At 29.4% G+C, this 24,734-nt stretch overlaps 1 long non-coding RNA gene across 1 annotated transcript; it reads right to left on the minus strand.

Moving 5' to 3' along the window:
- Window positions 1–22,425: 22,425 nt before the first annotated feature.
- On the minus strand, window positions 22,426–24,512 carry LOC136077643 (uncharacterized). Its single transcript, XR_010637145.1, has 4 exons — window positions 24,345–24,512; window positions 24,095–24,146; window positions 23,233–23,289; window positions 22,426–22,613 (listed from the first exon to the last, which is right to left on the minus strand). It is a non-coding gene; the product is annotated as an uncharacterized LOC136077643 (long non-coding RNA).
- Window positions 24,513–24,734: the final 222 nt, after the last annotated feature.

Genomic DNA, 24,734 nt, shown 5'->3' on the forward strand with positions numbered 1-24,734 from the left:
GTGTTCTAACAACCAATAACATACAAAAAAAAAAGCTTCTACCCAAACCTTTCTTCTGAAAAACTGATAAATGTTAATTAGATTCACATTACCCCTTAGACCCACATTACCCGACCCTAATCTAAATATTACTAGATTTGGACGAATCTGAAAAAAACTTGTACGTCTGATGGAATCGTATGCTCTTGACAATGCTAAAACCAGATCTGGAGATCACTTTTTAGGGAAATTTTATGTATGTGCATTTAAACACGATTTCCGAATTTTCAGGGTTCGGAAAATTCAGATAAAACCAAAATTCCGAACCATTTAATGGTTCGGAATTATAACTTCATGTGTGTGCTGTGATTCACGTCTTTTAGGCGGCAAAAAACAGTAGTTGCGAAATGTACATATTTATAGTTTATAGTTGTAAGAATTAGTTTAATTCATGTAGTAAAATAATAAGAAATAATGATATAGTTGTGATTTCATTAGTGTCTTTGGGAAATCTATAACAAATCCATCACAATGTTTTAAAAAACTGAAACATTTATCCTTCTTATTGCGAAAGTTAGCCTACGTGATTGTTTGCATGCCCGAACAGCATCTACGTGATTACTACATATACGCACAGACTGGTATGAAACCACCAATAGAGAAACAAAGTTGTGTAATGCCCACCCCGACAATCGCAAATTAAAGAGACATTTTTACTAATGAGTTTAAAGAGCACTGTCTCCAAGTAGCTTTTGTCTAAAAATATGTCGAAGAGAAAGAATTTGTAGTGAAAAATAATTTACTATAAGGAGCGTTTTTCTTCGGATAAATATTATATCTTTGTAAAAATTTTCAATAATATTATAAATTAAAAAAAGAACTTAACTTTATAAAGAAAATTTTTATCCATAGCAATTACTATGAGTCAACTTACCCCAAAAAAACTTTTTTTCAATAAACATCCTTAAATTTTTAAAAACGGCAACAAACAAAAAAAAGTTGTAAATAGTAATTTAAATTTGATCGAAATTCTTTTTAAAAAAAATTGTTTATCATACGATCTACTATTTTTTTCTCTAGTAAAAAGAAAGCGATAATCTAAAAGTAATAATCTAAAAAATACATCAATCCTAATATCTCCTAAGGGCATGCGCGAATCCCTACCGTTCCACAGTGAAAGAGCAGCCGCGGCGTAATAGTTAGAGTTCTGGAGGTCCGTGGTTGGTCTGGCTCTGGTTAATAGCTGGCTCTGGTCATAAATGCATTATTGGTAAGGAAGGAAGTGTGAAGTTTATGTTTAAATTCTACTTTGCAATCTTCTGTGATAAGACCGATAGGACTACTACGAGCGCCTAATTAACAAATAAGAAAAAAGAAATGGTAATTAGGAAGGTTCCATATAATTTCTGGAACTTTCTAATTAAAAGGCTCTGAAGACAAACTTAATCTGCCTACTTATCCCTGCTGCCAAAAAGCTCCGTTTACCCCTACCAACTCAAAAAACAGCTTTAACAGCATATTTTTATTTTCTTTAATATTTTTGGAGCTAAGTATGATTATTACTTGCTCACACATTTTTTACTTTTTTGGTATTATTAATCATAACTAAACGCTAAAAGATTTTAATTTCATACATTGTTATTATCTTTTACTTTAACAATTAAAATCATGTTTTAATTAAAATCGTGTTTTAATTAAACCATGTTTTAATTTTAGAATTTATAAACCATGTTATATTGATTTGTGGTTTTTGTTATCTAAAAACTAGGAGGCATGGGCGCTCTATGTATTGTACAAGCCTTGCGTGGAAAGCCTGAGACAAAGTACAGTATAACACCATGTAACAACATTTTTGTTTATGTTAATTTTTTAATGTTTCTTACATAATTTTTGTATGCTGATTTCAGTGGTACCATTGGTTTTTCTCTATCATCAAGATTTCCTGAGAAAAAGCATAAAGTATATTTCGGAGTTTTCGTATATGTGTAATGCAATTAAAACATTATATATATATGCTAATTTTAACTATATTCGTGTGTTTATTTTCAGTTTAACTAATTACAACTGTTACATGAAGTGGTGAATATGTCTAGTAGATCCTGCAAGCTTTGTCCTGACTCATTCTGTTATGTTTGTGGTTACTATATTAGTCCAACACAAGCTAAACATAAGATTGTCAGTGGTACAAAATTCTTTAGTGCATATCATGCTTATTTTGGCATGGCTATGGGAGATCAGGACAAATCGTGGGCACCACACTACAGTTGTGGTAGCTGCAGATCAACTCTGGAAGGATGGCTGCGTGGAATCCGAAAGTCAATGCCCTTTGCGATTCCGAGAATATGGAGAGAACCGACGAACCATCATGATGACTGCTTTTTCTGCATTGTTGACATTTCAAAGTATAAAAAACCGAAAGATAGGCTGACTCTAGTTTATCCAAGTACACCATCTTCTATTGGACCAGTTCCACACAGTGATGAATTGCCTGTTCCTACTCCACCTCAATCCGAAGAAGCAGCTGCATATCATTCTGAAGTAGACTCACCGGATGAACTCAATGATGACTGTGATTTCAGGGAACCGAATGATTCACCTCATTTCCCTATCCAACAAGAACTTGATGACTTAGTACGAGATTTAGGTCTCACTAAATCAAATGCAGAACTTCTGACATCACGTTTGAAAGAATGGAATTTATTAGATCCAAGCTGCAGAACCTCGAAATACCGAAAAAGACATGAAACATTCGCATACTTTTATGTAGTATCAGAATCACTGTGCTATTGTCATGACGTTCGTGGTCTTTTCAATGACATTGGCATTGTTCACAATCCTGAAGAGTGGAGATTATTCATTGACAGCTCAACAAGAAGTCTAAAGGCAGTTTTGCTCCATAACGGAAACCGATTTCCTTCGATTCCAGTAGCTCATTCCGTTCATCTAAAGGAAGACTATAAGAACGTGAAGTTGTTGCTTGAGAAAATCAACTACGACAGTTACAAGTGGGATGTATGTGGAGACTTTAAGATGCTAGCATTTCTTCTCGGTCTGCAAGGAGGATACACAAAGTACTCGTGTTTTCTTTGTTTATGGGATAGCAGGGCTGCAAACCAGCACTTCACAAGACGTGAGTGGCCAGTGAGAGAACATTTACAGCCTGGTTTGCACAATGTTTTTAATCAATCTCTGATACCTGTTGAAAAGATCTTACTACCACCCCTTCACATTAAACTTGGTCTTATCAAATAATTTGTCAAAGCATTAAACCCAGATAGTGCAGCATTCCAGCATATTCGGCAGATGTTTCCAAAGGTGTCAGATGCAAAAATTTCAGCAGGTATATTCGTTGGTCCACAGATTAAAGTTATGTTGGCATGTAAGGAGCTTGAGGACAAAATGTCTGCTGTTGAAAAAGAAGCATGGACTGCATTTAGACATGTTGTTCATAGCTTTTTAGGCAACAATAAGAGTGATAACTACAAAGAGATAGTGGAAAACTTAATTGTACGGTACGCAGATATGAAATGCAGAATGTCAATAAAGCTGCATTACCTGCATTCACACTTGGAATTTTTCAAACCAAATTTGGGTGATGTGAGTTAAGAGCACGGGGAACGTTTCCATCAGGATATTCTTGCAATGAAGAAAAGATACCAGGGCAGATGGGATGCAGCTATGATGGGTGACTACATCTGGTGTTTGATACGCGATGACGAGAAACTTTATAAAAGAAAACCTCGTTCTACTGTTCACTTTTAGTGTTTTTTGAGATTGTGAGAGACTGTTACAATACAATATAATGTAACATTATGTAATATATGTAAGAAACATGATGTAACATGAAGTTTTGTAACATAACATAACACTTTTGAATTAGTAAATGTTTTATATTGACTAAAGTAGAATCTAATGCAAAACGATTTATATTAATTATATGTTTAATTGATTTTTTTTTTTTTACGACCAAACGATTGATGCAATAAAAAATCCAATGTCATATTCAGACTCAGCATACTCAAATTAATTAAGAAACATCAAAAAACTTTGATAAACAGAAATTTTTTTTTTTTTTGTTACATTGTGTAATCAATGGTGCAGTAGAAATGAAAAATAAAATATTATATATTTAGTATTGTAAAATAATAGAATGCATTCGGAATCAGATCAGATGTGGGCTATTTTAGACATTCCAAGCATTATTTACTAAAACGTAATGAGTTTTTACCAGATAAATATCTGCTATCTTCTATATTTCTGTTCAAAATTAATCAAAATATATAAAAAAAAAATAATATTTATCCGCTCATCAAAACAGATTTATTCATTGATAATCAACGTGCATTGTTTTTTCTGTTTTTCATAGGTATTTTCATTGATATTTCAAGGGATATAATGGGAATTAGAATGCGCAACAAAAGCAAGTTTTAGGCAATATCAATGCTGATAATATCAATATCTGATATTATCAGCATTTAAAAATAAATTTTCTTGAGCAACGCTGTGTTAAAAAAGTTTTCATCCACCTATCTTGCACAATTTAAAAATGCAATAACTTTTTATTCAGCAAAGATGTAAGCATGGTATAAACTAAATTATATCATTTAAACATTTAAGAAATATTGTACAAAAAAGACTTTTTAAAGTAATGAGTATCAAATTAAATACAGCGTTTTGGAATGAAAGATTTCATCCGCTTTACAAAAATCACCAAAAAAGTTTTCATCTGCTTTACAAAAATCAAATAAAATTGTTATGCAAACTCAATTTGTTAGCGTTTTAATAACTTATGTTTCCACCACGAGCTTTTATTGCCTCATGTAGTCTGTTTTTTTATAGTACAAACTAATTTTTTTATAATTTCTGTAGTGATTGAGTCTCACTCTTTCATAATTACTAATTGTAGTTGTTGCTGATTCCTCGCATTGTGTGTCCTAATTCTTCTACTCAATTCATCCCACAGATGTTCGATAGGATTTAAATCTGGAGATTGTGGCAGTGTATGAAGTTGCTAAGCTATTTTAGATATAAGCCATTCCTTGACTCGTTAGGCTGTATGTTTTGGATTGTTATCAGTTGAAAAATAAATGACCTAGTAAGTCCCAATTTGTGGGCACTTTCTTCCAGATTATTTTTCAGAATATTTAAAAACACATTTTGATCCATTTTTCCATCAATGAAAACCAAGTTTCCTACACCTGAAGCACTTATACACCTCCACACTAAAACACTTCCTCCACCATGCTTCACCGTTAGAATTTGTTTTGTTTTTTAAATCTTTTATTTGGTTTCCTCCAAACTTTAACTCTTCCATCTGATAAAAACACATTAAATTTTGACTCATCGCTGAAAAGGACCAATTCCCAGAATGTATGTGGTTTATTAATATGAAGCTTTAGAAAGTGTAGTAGTTTGGGCTTTGTTAACTTTGCTGATGTAGGGCTTTTTCAATGGTGCTCTACCATTGTATCCAGCTCTTCTTAAGGTTATTCTAACAGCTTCATGATCTACTTTTAAATTGTAATTATTTTGCGGCATTCCAGCGAGTTTTGGAGCTCTTTCTTTAGGATTCTGGATGATTGTTCTCAAAATAGCTCTTCAATGCAATACTTGAATTTTATTTGGACGTCCTGTACGTAGCTTATCAGGAATTTTTTTGGTGGTTTGGTATTTCTTGAAAATGAACTGCACAGTTGCATGTAATTTCTTTACTATTTCTCTTATATCTCGCTGTGATTTTCCCTCCTTCCATAAGTCTAACAATAACAATAATTTTCTCTTCTTCTATAGTCTAACAATAAGCGATCTAATTTCTTCTGCAACTCTTATTTTTAATAATTAATCTAACAAAAATAAAATATATAAAAAATTCATATAAAGAAAAAATAATATAAAATCTTACTAAATCTAACTTTTATTTAAAAAATGTTACTTTAATACTGATTTAATAACAAATTGAGGTGGAAGGCAGGGTGGATGAAAACTTTTTTGTCGCAAAAACAGGCATTGTTTATTTTTAAATGCTGTATTTAATTCGTTATTTTGTAAAATCTTTTTTTACAATACTTCTTGATTAGCTAAATGATATAATTTAGTTGAAATTATGCTTACATCTTTACTGAATAAAAAGTTTTCGCGTCTGAAAAATGTACAGGGATAGGTAGATGAAAACTTTTTTTGACAGAGTGTAAACCCAGTTTAGCAAAGCAACGCAATATATACGATGCAAGGTTTTTCCCAGGTAGTTGAAGCCCCCTTTAGAGAGCAAATTTGTATACTCAATACAAATGACGACCTTCTCATGATTTAATAAAGCTTTAAATTCAGAACAAACAAATTTTTTAAAGACTTTTTTCATAATAAATCCCGCAATGTAGGTTGCTACCTTCTTGCTGTCATTGTCTAGATCAATCTTTTAAAAATCATTTTCAAAATCGATTTCACATAAAAGATCTCGACTGGACTCTGATTTAAGATTTAACTCCCAGTAATTTATATCTCCTTTATATCTAACTTTATGTAAACCAACAACGACCTCCACATTTGTCTATATTTTGAAAATCTATGTTCTAGATGGTCAGTTTGGAAACGACTAGTTAAAAAGTAAGTACAACCTTTTTGAACTGAGAAGATTTTCTCGAATATTTTTTAAGAGATAAATATCATCATAGGTGGTAATTTTTTTATCTTCGTACACAATAAGATGATCTTCTTCAGATTTACCAGTTCCGAAGCATTTAACTAAATGCCCATATCCTGATACATTTGTCGAATGATTTTCAGCAACTTTCGAACGCACATTAAGTTCTGCTAATTTTAAAACTGACAAACTTTCTTTAATTTCAAGGAAAACTGTATCACTATTTATTACTGTTTGTGAAGAAGACTTTATGACATATGGGATAGATTAAATTAAACTTACAATCATAAAAACAAGGATACTTTTGAAAAAGTTGCAATATTCATCTAAACCAACATATCTACTGCCATTATGCTCACTAAATTTCTGTAAATACTTTTTATCTAACATTAAAATACATTCTGGATCTACTTTTCTTTCCTCCAAAAGTAACTTAATAGCTTTTAATTCCTCCTTTTAATTCCTTAGCTTTTAAGGGTTTAATTCCTCCAGCTGCTAATTTTTTTTAAACAGACAATGGTATTTTTTCTTGTAATTGAATGTATGTTTGCTTTGAAGTATAGTGTTGCAATAATGAAAAACGAAGAACATCAGATGAATATGGTTACCTGCCTTTCGGTTTATAATATTGGATACTATGAATTAAAAATAGTATTGGTTTTTTCTATTACAAAAATCTGCATATATGAAGCAAGGTTTTCTAATATGCTAATATTTTTAAGTAAATATTGGCTTTGCTTAAACCACTTTGGAAGAGGAATTTGACATCTATTGTGATGCAACTTTACATGCAAAGTAGAATCAACTTGTATTGATTCAATACAGGGAGTATTATCAATAGATGCCACATTAAAAATACGATAATATAAAACATGGGAGTCAAATTTTTGGAAAATAAAGCCAACAGGACTTAAAGATGAATCTAACATATTTAGGTCTTTGATATAATCTTTTTCCATATAAATATCTAATTCACTGAATGCTTGTGACACATCTAGATGGAGATTTTTTTGATGGACCTGGAATGGATAATAACAGAGAAGGTGGAACTTTTTTTATAACATCATTTGAATAAATAGTCGGTATTGGATTAAGATCATAAATAAGAGTTATTCTAACACCGTGCTTTAGAAATTTTGGATCAAAGTGTGCACTACAAACACCTGAATGCTTTGTAGGAAACCAATTTTTTCTATTAACGAATTAAATCCATTTTTTTCCTAATTCAGGTCTTTTTACAGCATTAGGAAACGCAAAAACCCTATTTTCTTTGTTTTGTAAAAGTCAATTTTAGAAAATACACATTTGTATTTGATGATTTACTTTTGTATCCACTGCAACAGTATATCACTGCACAATTGTTTGGCATTGTGTTAAGAATTCTAGGTATGAAAATAAAAGTATTTTTACATTTTTTTGCATAATAGATGATATTCTATCACGTGATGTTGAAATTCCCGGCTGCCATACTGTATGGCAAATAAAGTAAACAAAGTTTACTTTATTTGCCATCTTTAAAACAAAAATTTCCTAGAACATTCTATAGGTGACTTTCTTAATTATTTTTAAAAATACTTTAAAATTTATAGACTTCAGTTAATTTGCTTGCGATGTGAACAAACGAATTTAAATAATATCAGTTGTGCAAAAAGTATAATAAACTTAATGAAATATCAAACGTTATTTTTCCTACTAATTTTATTCAGATTTCCTTCAAACACTGAAAAAAGAAAATAATGGACCATCGAAATATACCGTAAAAAGTCCAAGTAGTAGCAGTTTAATATGTTCTGATCATTTTTTAGAAAAAGATATTGGCAATAAAATTAAAAACATATTTATTACTTAATCAAATTAGTGTCAAACCTGGAAACTATAAACGACTGCTTTTGTCACAAAATGTATTTTTTCCAACATTTTAAAAGACAGATAAAGATTCGACTAACATTCTGGAACTTTTATTTACAGAAAATCGCACTTTAGGGTTTCCAGATGAAACTGTGAGTGATAACCTTTTAGATATTACAAATATATTAAACACATATTTTCAATCTGTATTTACTGAAGACGATAAAAAAGGCCTTATCGAGATTTGTTCCTGTTACTCATGTTCACTGTGAAAATGATATAAACAAAACAATCAGTTTAAAAGAAATTCTTGCACAGTTAAAATCATTGGATAAATATAAATCCTGTGGGAACGATGGAGTGCATCCGTATGTACTGAGTACCTGTTCTTTCTGAACATAGTTTTAATCTACCACTTAAATCGGGAGTGGTACCAAAAGCATGGAAAGACTCAAACATCGTTCCGATTTTTAAAAATCGCGATAAACTTGATCCTTCCAACTATAGACCTGTTTCTCTTTCGTCAGTTGTATGCAAAATTTTAGAAAGGATATTAAAAAAAAAACTATCATTCAGCACCTTTTAGACAATAATTTTATAAATTAGAATCAGCATGGTTTTTTACCAGGCCAAGATATTGTAGCTCTAGCAGTGGATCAAGATTATTCTATAGATATTTTCTTTACTGACTTTTCTAAACCATTTGACAGAGTTCACCATGGAAAACTTATATTAAAAATTGTACGGTGTAAAGGGATTCTTTCTTAATAAATTGAGTCTTTTTTTATCGAATAGAAGGCAAAGAGTTGTACTTGAAGACATTGCTTCTAGGTGGCTTAGTGTTTTAAATGGTGTACCGCAAGGCTCTGTTTTGGGACCAATTTTGTTTTTAACTTATATCAATGATCTTCCGGATAAAATAAAAAATAAATGCAAACTCTATGATGATGATTGCATAATTTTCCACATAATCTGTGATAACAGTAGTAATGATCTACAGGATGACATAAATTCTATTTTTAATTGATACAATGACTGGAGTATGCAACTAAATATAGAAAAATGTAAAATAATGCATGTCAATAAAGCAATAAATTAAATAAAAATATCGATAAATATTACATTTCTGATTATTGAGTATTGTGGATTGCCTAAATGATCTTGGTATCATGTTTAAAAGCAATCTGAAGTATGGTCATCATATATCTGCGTGTGTTTCTAAAGCAAATAGAATTTTAAGTGTTATCCGACACACATTTTCATTTTTAAATGCTTCTACACTTAATTTGTTATATGTTTCGCTAGTACGCTCTTATCTAGAATATGCGTCTTCCATTTGGAATTCATTTAAAAAAAAACGACATTAACTTATTGAAGGAGTACAACATAGAGCAACAAGACTAATTCCAGGATATGCAAAGCTTCTTTATAAGGAAAAATTAAATAGACTTAATTTAACAACCTTATCTATGAGAAGAGAAAAAAGCGATTTAATTAACTTTTTTAAATGCCTTAATAATTCTTATTAGCTAAATACAGTATCTTCCCTAAGGAACTTTTGTCAACCAACTGGACCAGCTGGAAGTGTTCGTGACTATATCCACAATTATAGATATACTTTTGAGATCTTTAGACACTCGAGTAGAAGGAGTTTTTTTTCCAATTGTGTTATTCCAATTTGGAACAATTTGCCGTTTGATGTTGAATTTAATAATTCAGTGTTAAATTTAAAAAAAAGTCTTGATGAACTTTATTATGCGAATTAAAATTTCAAATTGTAGTTTTTAAACTTGCTGCTAAAGTGGATTACCACTCAGTAAGCATTTGCTCACCGCAGCAATTAAATAAATGTACAAAAAATTAAAAAAGAAAGTTACTTATAAATGAAAATATGCGTACCTTTTTTTTTTAGACCTTTTTAGCCCCCTCCTTGGCGAGTGATAAAACCTGCCCCTGAGACGAAATTTGAATTAGCTTTTCAATTCAAAATTGTTTTGAAATAAGTTGTAACATTTCAAGGACTTTATATATAGTACTAGTGAATATGTAATAGATCTGTAAGTATTCATCTAAAAGACGCTGCCAGTGGATTGCAGCAGTTAATTGGCAAAAAAACAAACAACCAAATCCTCGAAAGTATGCTCTGCACAATTTAATTCTAAAGGTGTCTCACCTAAACAATGCATGATATATGCATATATATATATATAAATATATATATATATATACACATATATATACATATATATATATGTATATATATAAGATTGAGAGAGTTGCCTCTATTGAACAAGGAAGATGCTTTCAACCGGTCAAAGTGACAAATATCCTCAACAAGATCATCTTCTCATTTAAATAGAATTTCGCAAGTTGACGAGCTTTGTCATATTGTGAAGAAGGGTCTTCAGACTGAAGTCAGATAAAGGAAAACTGAGAAGAAACCTTTTTCACCACAATAAACCTTGATTGAATTTGTAGAACTATGTGGTCCAATGCCACGTTGAAAATATTAATTCAAAATTCTTTTCTGTACCGTTGAGGTAGTGGGCTGTATTTGATGGTTCCTCTTAGAACTTTTTCACTTTTCTTGTGCGTTTCACTTTAAATTCTGTATCAAAGACTAGGTTTCCAGCCACTAGCTTTACTTTAGTCAAAATACAATTCCACGACGAACGAATGCGACCCAGGTCATCTAGAAGTTATTGAATGAGGATGACTTCTTCTTCAATGGTGATTGACTCCGACTGGAGATATCGACTAACACCATCAATATTTTGCAGTGTCTTATACCAAATGGTCAGGAGAACTACTGATTCAAATGATTTAAAATATTTTCCCAACGATTTCGCTTGATTTAGCATGTCCGCAGTTAGGTCAAGATGATTAATGGTCCTATCCAAAGCAGCAATGATTTCTCGTGGGTTTTTCACTAAAGGTTTTACAGCTGCAATGTGGGCTGACCATCTAGTATCTGAGTGCTTGTGAAGTGATAAAGTAGTTTCGTCAAGAAGAATTTTCCATCTTGCTAGGCTGCAACTAAAGTACACGTAAAGGGCTTGGATATTGCCAAAAAACGCTTTGATCTCAGCGCAAGATTTAACAGTATTAACTCCAGCTAAATTTAAACTATGCGCACCGCAAGGAATGTATAAAGCAAACGGATTTTTTTCCACTATATGAGCTTGGGCTCCATTATAGATTCCAACCATATTAGAACAATTGTCGTATCCTTGGCCTCTTAATTTTTGTAAATCGAAATTCATTTTCGCTAAAACATTGCAAATTAAATAAGCAATATCTGCACCTTTCTTTTTCTCCATATCTTCAACGCAGAGAAATTGTTATTTAACTTCCCAAATCATCTTACCCGAGTTGAATCACACAAATCGAAGAATAAACGTGATTTGTTCGGTGTGAGATACATCTGATGTAGCGCATTCACTGATGAATTCGTTTTGTGATTGCCAGGAGAGATAGTGAGCTTGCATTCTGGTTCCCTTATTTTGATGACGAGCAACTGTTTCAAGATGATTCTTTAATTTTTCGTTGTGACGAGAAATAAGTACAAGACAACTTAAAAAGTTCCCTTTCTCGTTCTTCTCCATCGACGAATATTGCCCTAAAACAATAATTTCTACGTTAGTAAAATGTGTATTATAGAAGTTCTGTAATAATAAAGAGCTTAATCTTAATTATTTAGAGTTCTGGCCTAGAATATTTACCCCTAAATGATAAGTTTTGAAATGCTAAAAATAAAGTTGCATCTAAAATACAACAAAGTATTTCACGCCATCTAACTACTTTCTTTCCTAGTGCCTTTTGGAACTCAGAGTCAATTCCATGCTGATTGACAAGAGCTGAGTGCAAAGTCTTCCAATTGAGATAATGACTTTGATGAACTAGGTTGCTATGATGAATTTTGAAACAATCACTCAATTTTCTCCAGTCATTTCTTATTCCTCCATTCCAGCGAAAAAGAAGAGATCGATCCCCATTGGATCCGGAATTTTCACATCCAAATAAAACAGGGGAAACAAAGAAGAGAGTTAGACAATGGGCTCCATAACAAATAATCTCTTTGCACATTTTCTCAATTAGGCAATGCAATGAAAATAACTACTTTTGGGAAGGCCCTGTTATTAGAAGCATCTCGTGGGAAATCATCAGGTAAAGTTGACGGACCTTTTTTGATTATTTCTTCTTTTTCTTTTTGCTCAAGAATCGATGGCCAGAGTGCTGGGTCATTTTCAACGCCTGAATTAAAAAAAATGAAATAAAACTTAATATATAATTAATTATTTAACTATTTTAAATTATTGTTTGTGAAAAAACCTTTATTTTCTTCGGGTTTTAATTCATCATTAAAACTGTCGTCTGTTTCATTTTTCCACTGAACCAAGAGAATGTAGATCAACGGTATCCTCAACGCAATCATCATTATCATAATACGATAATTCTATTGTTTGTTCTGATTTATTTAATTCGGCCAACTTGAAAAATGATTAATTATTATTCGTAAATTGCTTCGAAAATAATATATATATATATATATATATATATATATATATATATATATATATATATATATATATATATATATATATATATATATATATATATATAAATATATATATATATATATATAAATATATATATAAATATATGTATATATATGTATATATATTTCTACTAACTCACCTTCAAATCAGTATTTTGATTAGTAGCTTTGAAAAACCAACGTAATTCTTGGAGCGTTTGTTTATTTTTCACATTCTTTTGCTGTTTTGGAAGCCAATGCCCTATTTTGGGCACCAGAAAGTTTTTTACGATTCATTATTAACAGTTACTGTAAATAACCGTACGCATCAATAAAATAATAGCATAGTCAACTACTAAATCAAAAAATTATAAACTCTATCTCAAAAAGCTAATGTCATAAATCAATATTTCAATAGTTAAATATAAATCTTAAACATGAATTACCATAAATAAGTTGATCGTAAAGAGTTGAAAAACATTTACTATTACTTTCTAAATTCTGAATAGAATTATTTCTAAATTGTATTCATAGTTTGTCATTGCTAATTATCAACGTTTACTTTTTTTTTATTTTAGTCTGATGAATGCGAAAATCTCAAGGGACATTTTTAATTTAATAGCGTATAGAGTACGAAATCCGTGATGAGTTCGTATTTTAACATTTTTTCGAGGAATTAAAAATAATGATACGACGCGAGTAATATATACATTTCAATTATGGCATTTTAAGATTAAAAAAGTTATTTTTATTTTACTTCGGCATCTGGCGCCCCATCGACATCTGCCGCCCGGGACAAACTGTCCCTTTGGCTCCCCTCTCTCGGTGGCCCTGTATATATATGTATATATATATATATATATATATATATATATATATATATATATATATATATATATATATATATATATATATATATATATATATATATATATATATATATATATATATATGCGTAAGTTGCGTATTAAATGCGTGCGAGAAATCAGTTATTTGCGTGTATTGCGTTTACGTTTACGTTTGCAAACGCAGTAAATTGCGTCAAATGCGTTTGATTTTGCTTATAAATTTTTATCTTGGAACGCAAACACAATATGCAGTTTTTTTTTGCGTTCCAATGTATGTACATAATCTACATTATATTATTTAAATGTTTATACCAGAATTGGCAACCTGCTGCTCCCAAGCAGGTTGACGTTAATGATGGCTACGATTTTTTTATTCGCTTGTTCACTAAGCAATACGAAAAGGCCTTTCCAAAATTAAAAAAAATTATTAATTCTTAAAATTTGCTAAGTCCGTGGATGACGAGAGGGCTCATTAAGTCGTAAAAAAGGATGATAATAGAGGAGATGCTTTTGTTAATAAAGAAATTGCAGAAACATTTAATAACTTTTTTATAAATATAGGAAAACACCTTGCCGGTGCAAGGTGCAATTCCTGAGGAAAAAAAATTATTTAAATCCTTTTTGAAAAAATCTGATTCCTTCATGGAGGAGTCGGAGCTTTTAATTGATGAACTTCGACTAGCGATTAGTATGCTGAAAACAAGTAGAAGTGCGGGTCTAGATGAAGTTAACCTTGATTTTGTAAAAGCGGTCACAGATATTATAGAGAAACCTCTTTTTAAAATTTTTAATCTTTCCCTAAAAAACGGCATTTTTCCTGATAAACTAAAATTAGCGAAAATGATTCCGATATACAAAAGTGGTGATAACTCGATAAAATCTAACTACAGACCAATTTCTATACTTTCCTGTTTTTCCAAAATACTTGAACGTATTATGCACAACAAACTATACATTTATCTTGAAAAAAACAACATTCTTAATTATAAACAGTTTGGTTTTCGCAATAACAATACCACGAAACATGCAGTAATTGATCTTGCCAACCAAATTTTAAATGGTTTTAATAAGAACAGTTACACACGGAATTTTTCTAGATCTAAAAGCATTTGATACTGTCAACCACAAGATTCTTATTTATAAACTACGCAATTATGGGATAGTTCACTCCAACTTAAAGTGGCTGTAATGTTATTTACAAAATCGTAAACAAGGAGATACCATATGACTTAACATGTTCCCCATTTGAATCAATAAGTTGCGGAGTTACCCAAGAATCAATACTTGGACCTCTGCTGTTTTTAATTTATATTAATGATATTTATTTGTCTTCAAAAATACTTAATTATATTATTTTTGCTGATGACACTAATGTTTTCTTTTCTGATTCAAATTTAAAAAATATATTTTGTTTGCTAAGCCATCTAAATCCGAGAACCTTCCATTTAAACTACCTGAACTAACAATTAACAATATTAAAATAAAAAGAGTTTTTTCAATGAAAATACTAGGAATAATTTTCGATGAACATTGGAAATTGGAAAAGCCAAATAAAGCTAGTTGAGAACAAAGTTTCAAAGACTCTGGGGATTATGTACAAGACAAAACATCTTTTAAATAAACTATGTTTAAAAAGTTTATACATTTCATTTATACATAGTCATATTAACTATTATAATATTGCCTGGGCAAACAACCATTCATCTTTCCTAAAAATTATTTATACAAAACAAAAGCAAACAAAAGTCGATAAGTTTTAGGCGCAGATAGATACGAAAGTGCGGAGCCGTTACTCAAGGATATAAATGCTCTAAACGTATACAAACTAAATATATACCATAACTTGTTATTTATGTTTAAACTTCAATATGAAGTTTTTCAATTTTTTCCTTTTTTTTTTAACTTTATTTATTTATGTATTTTTTTATTTATTTTTTTTGTTTTTTATTTTTTTATTGTTTATTATTATTATTATTTCTTTAATTTCTTTGTTAACTTTAAATTCTTTTTTAACCTTTAAATTTTTATTTTTTTTCAAACTTATTAATTTCACTCTTTTATATAATATTGGAAGATGTAAATTTTTATTGTATTTTTCTGTATTTCACGAAGGGGCTTTTTTTTTTGTTTGTTTTTTATTTTTTTATTGTTTATTATTATTATTATTTCTTTAATTTCTTTGTTAACTTTAAATTCTTTTTTAACCTTTAAATTTTTATTTTTTTTCAAACTTATTAATTTCACTCTTTTATATAATATTGGAAGATGTAAATTTTTATTGTATTTTTCACGAAGGGGCTTGATGATAAGACATTTTGACTTCTACTTGCCCCAGTCAGCTTGCAATTGTATATATTTGTTTAAATTTATAGATAACATCGTAAAATGTGTAAAATGACGAAATAAATAATAATAATAATAATTAAAAAAAAAAAAAAAGCAGGTTGCCGACCATGCACAGTGAGCCAGAATGCACTTTTACTGGACAAAATTCATAACTAATTTAATATTAGAGCTAAATTCACTAAAATTAGTATGAGTACTAATATGATGTCTGCGCTTTTTATGAAGGTAATATTTTTTTATTTCGTTGCTATGGATACCTTTATTTTGCTTAGCAACAACCTCCTTTTGTTATCTGCAGATATTTTATAAGTGCTATATTCACTAAATTTGGCATGAGTACCAATATGAGATCACACTTCTTACAAAAGTGATGACTTTTTAAATTTAGTTGTTATGGATACTTATATTGCTTAGTTACCGGATACTTTCCTTAGTTACAAAGTGGTAAATTGATATTTGAATATCTTATCGGATTTTTGACCCACCTATATTGAATAACAATTGAGTATTTAGGTAAATAATGTTTTAGGAATAATAAAAGCAAAAAATAGTGCAAGAAAACGTTATCAATTTTAAATTACATCAAAAAATTATAAAACAATAATATCGTTTGAAGATTGTTTAAGTAATTGTAAAACATCTGAAGGAAATGCTTTATGATTTGTTTGGTGTGATGTTGCTTTACGCAATGATGAAATAACAGGATCACTGGAAACTAGGAGTCTATTGATAAGATCAGTATTTGTTGCTTTTCTGGATGTTTTTCGGCTGAAATTTTCGCGATAAGATTTAAAGTCTTTATTTCTAGCCTCTTGAGCTTCCTCTGACATAACTCCGATGGGTAATGTAAGGCTTTTAATTATGTCATGTCCATGTATCAATACTTTGTGAACTGATTGAGCCATGTAATACCATGGATAAAGGGACACATATAGTCTAAAAGTGTCAAAACAATAATCCTTGAACTTTAAAAGTGTCAAAACAATAATCCTTGAACTTTAAGCAGTCTATTTCATATCCTGAAGAGAGCGTTACCAAGATAATGTAAAATCTGAATATAAGGTTTTGGTCAATACCCAGAATTTCAGCTATTTGTTCATATGCTGCAAAAGCACGCCTTGAGGTATTGCCATCATTGCTTGTTCCAGAACCACTACTTTTAGGGAAATCAAAAAACAAGTCCCATTTTGTTCATAAAATCAGTCTGAATCTTTTGTTTAACTACAGATGCCTTTTCTTTGTGTTCTTTAGATCTTGCTTGCCACTTTCTTGTTTCTTTTTTATATGCAATGTGCAATAACATCTCAAAAAATCGAATCCATGCATGAAGACTGGAAAGACCATATTTGAACTCTCTGTTAGTATAATCTATATTAAGGATATCAAGACTATTCATATTTTTTGGAGAGACACCACACACTGAACAGCATTGGTATGAGTTATTTTTTTCAGATAATATTGTTTCAACCTTCCCATCAATCATTGTAAGTTCAATAATACAATTCACTTCAATAGAAGATCCGCAAACCTCTAATAAAATCATACCCAAGCTTTCTATCTCACTTTTAATGTACTGATCTTCTTCAATCACAGATTCCTTGGATTCCATTTTGTATGCAAATCTTATGGGTCTACAATAGGCTGTGGAGGACGACTTTTGATTTCTCCAAATAGGCACCTTTTCGTTGCTGTTGTTAAATCCAGTCAATTCCAATGGGACAAGACAAGTAATAAATAATGATTCTTCACGCTTTAAATCTCTGTTAATGTCGGGTTCTGATAAAACTTGTTTATAAATGCTTTGGCCAGTAGCACCATCAAAACCAGCCTTACACGTTAGTGTCATTGTTTTTATTGCTTTGTCGTTCAATATCAAGTGCCTTAGCACAGGTTCCTGAACTGCACAGATTCTTTGCAAAGTATGAGTTATTAAATCTTTTAAAGGAACTGAAGCTGAACAGTCCTCCACTGTTATGTTTGCAGGATAACATTTCAATTTTGCATCTCTGACATCATTGTAAGCGGGGTAGATGTTATATTCTTTCTCCAAGGCTCCGCTTCTAATCAATTGATAGGAAGCTTTTGTCAGACTTGCATCAATTATTAAAGCCAGTGCTTCCTCTGCTGAATATTTAGTTGCTTTATCTGTATTTGATATATTTAAAACATTCTTGGCAGCAATAACAACAGATTCATCTCTAAATTTTTTATTAGCAGCAAAAAATAATTCATTGGATGAATGAGATTCAATTAAACAAGATACACGCCGTTTTTTAGTTTTATTAGAACTATTATCAAATGCAACTGGTTTTCGACCACGTCTACTTGCAGTTGGTTCATTGTCTTTTTTTCTGACAATTAAATATTCATTAAGCCAGTTCACAAACTTCTTTTCGAAATTTTTCACAGTATAGTTTGCAGATTTCCACTTTTTTTTATACAAGTAAACAAATCGTTGAACAGCATGTCTAAAATCAACGTCTTTAAAATCAGCAAATTTTGGCTGAATAAATTTTAATATATCTTCAGTAATATTTTGTTTTGAAATACTAAGATTGTTTTTTTGGAGAAAATTATGAATGTCTAAGTTTAACAAAACCATATCTAAATAATTATTGTAACAAGTATTTTGTATTTAAAAGTAAAATGTTATAATATATATGCCGCCTGGACTACTAATACTTGTTAGTAATTAAGTTAATAAGTGTTAGTAATTAAAATTAAAAGTAATTAAATTACTGTCAGTGTTAGTAATTAAATTACTAACAACTACCGAAAATATGTTGTTGCTATGTTATGCAAAGTAAGGTATCCATAGTAACCAAAAAAAGTTAACCTCATAAGAATTCTGAATCTCATTTTAATACATACCCCCAATATTGTGTATTTAGCGCAAGTAAAATACTGTTAAAACAACGTTAATGTAAAAATGAGTTGTTGCTATGCAAAATTTAGTACCATAGCAACCAAGTTAAAACATACATAAAATCTGAACGGGGATTTAAGGGGACGAGCAATCAATTAAAACTCGATTGAAGCATCATATAGCTCAAATAAATATAAGACAACACATGGCAAATTGTGGTAATTATTAGTTATTGTGCGGCAAAAAATAAGTTTCTTAAGAAATTTTTTTTTTTAATCTGTGATTTTCAAAGTATAACTGAGATAACATGCTATGACAAATTTATTTCACACATTGGTTTTTCTTATCTCTAAATACTCTAGAATAACATGTACTAATTTTTTGTTTCAAAAACGTAGATGTAATTGAAATATAACACAACGTTGATGTCACCGTTAATTACTTATTTATAATTTTTATTTTTTTTTATTTTATCTCAATATTCAAATGCTTAGAGTCCTGGTAACTAAGGGATTTAATATAAATAAATTATCAATAGATTTCTCCTAATATACGTAGATACTAAAATTAAATAGGTTTTCAAGATTAGACAACTAAAATTTTTCCCATTTTGTCCACCTACTGGCCCACTGTGCCATGGTATAAACATTTGATGCTAAAATTTCAATGTTATAATGCGACTCTCCAGCTCCATGCACAAATAGTATTAAAATATTGAAAACAAGATGTTAGTAGCTCTTTAAACACTGGAAAATTTTAATAAATTATAAACTTTGGGTCTTCCGTCTTAAAAGATGCTTACCCCTTGTTTATATAAATTATCAAAAGCATTATTTTGTTATGCCAGACTATTAGAATTAGTTTACTTCCAATGTAGAATTGGATTAGGTCTAAAGTTAAAGTTAGGAGGATTGGCACATTCACGTTTTGTGACTCTGCACTGTACATAAATTATGATAAAAATATTATGATATATATTTAACATCATCTAGGAGTAGGTCTGTTGACGGGCACGTTGGTTACTACCGTTATCACAAATTACCTAAATATATATATATATATATATATTTTTTTTTTTTTTTTTTTTTTTTGTTTGCAATTATTAATCGTAATATAACAACTTAAAAATATAAACTTGTTTTGTAAAATAAGATCTTGAAAATTTTATCAAAAATTTCAATCGAGGAATACTCTCCTCCATCAAAGTTTTAATTTTTCTCTTTGTTCTAAAAGAATTTAAAAAATTCCATTACTGAAACAATTTTTTTATTATTAATATAATATCGACTTGCAGTTCTTCGATAAGTTGAGTGAATTTAATTTTTTTTACCTACTATCATGCACTGAAAGAAGTTTAAACCATGTAGTAATCACTTTTACTCCTATTCACTTTTTGTTCAGAGCAAACCTTAGTTTTTTTAAATGGCTTTATATATATTAAAAAATGTTTAAAACTACTACTATTACTACTATTTAAAAATGTTTAATTTTTTTTTCATATTTATTTAATTTATATAATAAAGGGGGGGGGGGGGGGGTAAATTAATTGTTGACGTAATTTTATAGGGGGGTCTCTGATAGTTTTACAAGTTGTTGACAAGGGGGAGGGAAGGTAAAAATTGCCGAAAAATTGTTGACCTAATTAATGAACAGCCCCAATAAAGTACAACCTCTCTAATTCGAATCACCTTAATTCGAAAACCTAAATAATTCGATTAAATGCAAAATCACCGTGAAATGCGCTTAAGAAACTCTTACGTTTAACTTTCTATAATTCGAATCTCTATAATTCGAAAACCTCCACAATTCGAATGGATTTTTAAGACCCGTCAGTAAGATTCTCTCTATAAATCGAACTTTTTTAACCTCTGAAGTTTAAAAACCTCATTAAACCGTCTTTAAAAAGCCCATTAAACCGTCAAAATCTTTTTTCGAATTTCGAATGTTGTGAGTTTTTGAAAAACGATTAGTGTAAATTATCTTCTACTGTTTAAAAAAAATTGTGGCATCAAAGAGACGTAAAGAAAACAATTTAAAGCGGAAATAAAAAACTCTAATGGATTTGAAGAAAGGAAAAACAAATAAAGAGGTTTCGAAAATTTTTGATATTCTACCAAAACTCTTTCAACCTGGAAAAAGAATGAAGATAAAATCTTTGACGCTTTTCGTCAAGAAAATTTGACTAAACGGGTGAAAGTTGATTCGTATTTCCTAGTAAACAAAGCTGTACCTAAATGGTTCAAACGAATGAGAGCTGATAATGTACCAATTAGTGGCTTGCTGGTAAAATAAAAAGCTTCATATTTTGCGATAGAGTTTCAAAAAAGAGTGCTTCAAAAATTTTCAAGCTTCGGAAGGATGGCTAGACTAATTTAAGAAAAAGCAAACTAATTTGAAGATAATTTGACAATGACTCTTAAAGATATAAATCGTGTCTTTGACATGAATTTACTAGCTCATAAAAGGCAATCTACAATTACTGACTTTTTTTTTAATTTAAAAGTTTAAAACACATAATATATATTGCTTTTAGGCCTAAGAATTACTATTTGTTTGTTCGTTTGATTTCTATTCGTTACTGTGAAAAGAATATTTGAAAAAAAGTCAACTTTCTATAATTCGGAAATCTCTCTAATTCAAACTTTTATTTTTGCCCATAAAATTCGAATTAGAGAGATTGTACTGTATAAATATATAAATACATAAAGTATAAAAATATTTTTTCAAAAATTAGTAATTAGTAAGTAACCTAGTAAACATTAAACAGTTGGTAAGTAGTTGGCCCGATCCTAATAACCAATTATTAGCTACAGTTGGGCCAATAGTCGGCTATTTAGTTGGTACCGTGAAAAAAACGTAACGCCTTTACCAACACTTAGCCAACTGTTTAATAAACTGTTGGTACCATTAACGGCCCAACAGTATTAAAACAGTTGACTAACAGTTGGTACCATTACCGGCCCAACTATATAATTTTTTTCGCAATTTTTTTAAATTCGCTTTTGCACTTTAATTGAAAAGTGCAAACCTTATAAATGTTTACAACTTGACGTGATAGTGAAAAATGAGTTGCATATTTGAAATCAAAATGAGAAATGCTATTCAAAAAACAAATTGTTTGCTTGGCACCAGAAAAATTTTTTTTTTGTTGTTGACCTGTGTAATAATACAGTAATAATTAATGTAATAATAACAGTAATAATAACAATAACAACTACAATTATAATAATAACAGTAGAAATTTGCAGCAGAAACAATAATAAAAAACTAGCAGTAAGCAACTCCTAATATGGGTTATGAGTAATTACTCATTAAACATATAATAAATAAATAAATCATTAGTAACAAAAACACATTAATAACTTGATATATTATCTAAAAAATTAAATACAAATTTATCTATAAATAATATTTTAACTTTGACTTCCTATCAGCAATGTCATTGCTTATAGTTAACGGCATAAAAACCGCATTAACCTCAGTTAAGTTCTTTTTTAAAATCACAACACAGGTACCAGAAAAAGAAAGTCAAGTAAAGCCTGCAAATACCTAAAAAAAGAAATGAAAAAAAAATTACGATTTTTAATTAAAAAGTATTATTTGTAATTTATTGTTAGTAGAATTAGGATAATAACAGAAAATATAAAGAATAAAAAGTAGCTATAACAGCCTAGGTCCATCAACACTAAACACAGTAACAATAGCGCATAGCATAAAATATTTATAAGCACACATTACTGTCTCCAGAGTAATTAAAAAAGAAAAGATTATAAAAAAGCTAGACAACACAATGTAGTAACACTGGCATTTAACACCACGACTTAGTAAGATACTTTATCAAATAAAACACCTGGACTAAAAAGATTTTATTTGTTACAATATTTAAACAATCGAGGGACAATTATAGTTAAACAATTTGAACAATTATACCATAATATAGCAAGCAACTCGAAAAATGTTTCTTATAAATGGTCATTATCAATTGTGGTATTAAGAAATACGTAAGAGCTCAGTAATTACATAAGTTTTATTAATTCTCCCTCTCATCTAAGAGAGAGGGAGAGAAAGAAATTGTTTCCAAAGCAGCATGTTAAAAAAAGTAAAAAAACACGCAATAAACAGTAGTGACTGGTTTTATTAAGTTACCAGTAAACAAAATTATTTTTACCTTTGTTTTCATTTCCAGCATTTCTTAACTAAGCTCCAGTTTCTCTCTAACTGTTGACTAATGATTAATAGAATAAATTTCACATCATATTAAATTTACAAAATTAAAACCATGTTTTAACAGTAAGCAAACTAATTAAATTATGACAAAGGCAACTAAAAAAAAAAACACAATTATGTTTGAAATTATAAAAAAATTTAAAATCATTTAAATTTAAAACTGTTGTTACTATAAATAGTAAAATTCATACTTTGCTTTGTTCTAAATTGTTCAAAGTAAAATCAAATTAATAGACATTAACACTGCTTGACACTAAATTCTGGCAAGTAAGTTTTCTGCTTGTTGAGCAGCATTTCTTACATTTCAACAACGATTAATTTTATCTTGACTCAATCTACCTCTTTCACTTGACAACAACTACTTTCAAGTTGCCTATTAGCATTTAAATTAATAGCTTCTTTGAGCCTAATATTATCCACTTCAATTTCACTGTTATCATTAAACATATTACCAGTAATATTACTATTGTTACAACTGAATAATAAAAAAATGTAAAAGAATCTTACAAATTGTGATCTTTTCTAATCAAAGACTATATTTAAACTTAAGATTTATTAAAATCCACATCTTTTTATGTTTACATACATAAGTTGATTATCTAAATATTAAATAATATTTAGTTACATCAATTATTTTTAATTTAAAAAAGAATCTAGACTACAATGCACAAAATTATTTAAGCTTTATTGTTGATCACTTTTGTGTCAACAAATTACAGTCAGTTTTCCATGTTAAATACATAAAATATATATCTAATATAAAATAAATCTAATATAAAATAAATAAAAAATAGTAAACTTACTCAAATCTTTCCAATTGCACTAAAAAATAGCTTTCAGCTCTTTCCAATTGCACTAAAAAATAAAACAAAACTTGCTTAGCTAAGTTGCCTAGTTCTTAAGAATCTGAAAACAAATAAGTAAAAAACCAAGAACAAACAAACATTTATTTATTAAAACTACTATATTTAAAAAAATTAAATTAAACAAAGAAAGACATAAATTCTTCTTAAAGGCTAAGAAAAATTTTTCAGCTCAAATTTGCTTGCAGACCTTGCTGGTAAAACCATGATCGATTATTGTCAATAACAATAAGGGCATAGAAGTAGTCATTTAGAGAAGTGCTAAAAATAATACCATATAAGCTACACTTACATTTATAGATTCAGTCACTCTCAAACACAAAATGCATACATATAAATTATTATATTATAACATATATATATGTATGTATATATATATATATATATATATATATATATATATATATATATATATATATATATATATATTGTTATCTTCTAATATATATATATATATATATATATATATATATATATATATATATATATATATATATATATATGTTATCTTCTAATATATATATTTTTATATATATATATATATATATATATATATATATATATATATATATATATATAT

This window comes from Hydra vulgaris, chromosome 03, assembly GCF_038396675.1.
Source record: "Hydra vulgaris chromosome 03, alternate assembly HydraT2T_AEP".
Lineage (NCBI taxonomy): Eukaryota > Metazoa > Cnidaria > Hydrozoa > Anthoathecata > Hydridae > Hydra > Hydra vulgaris.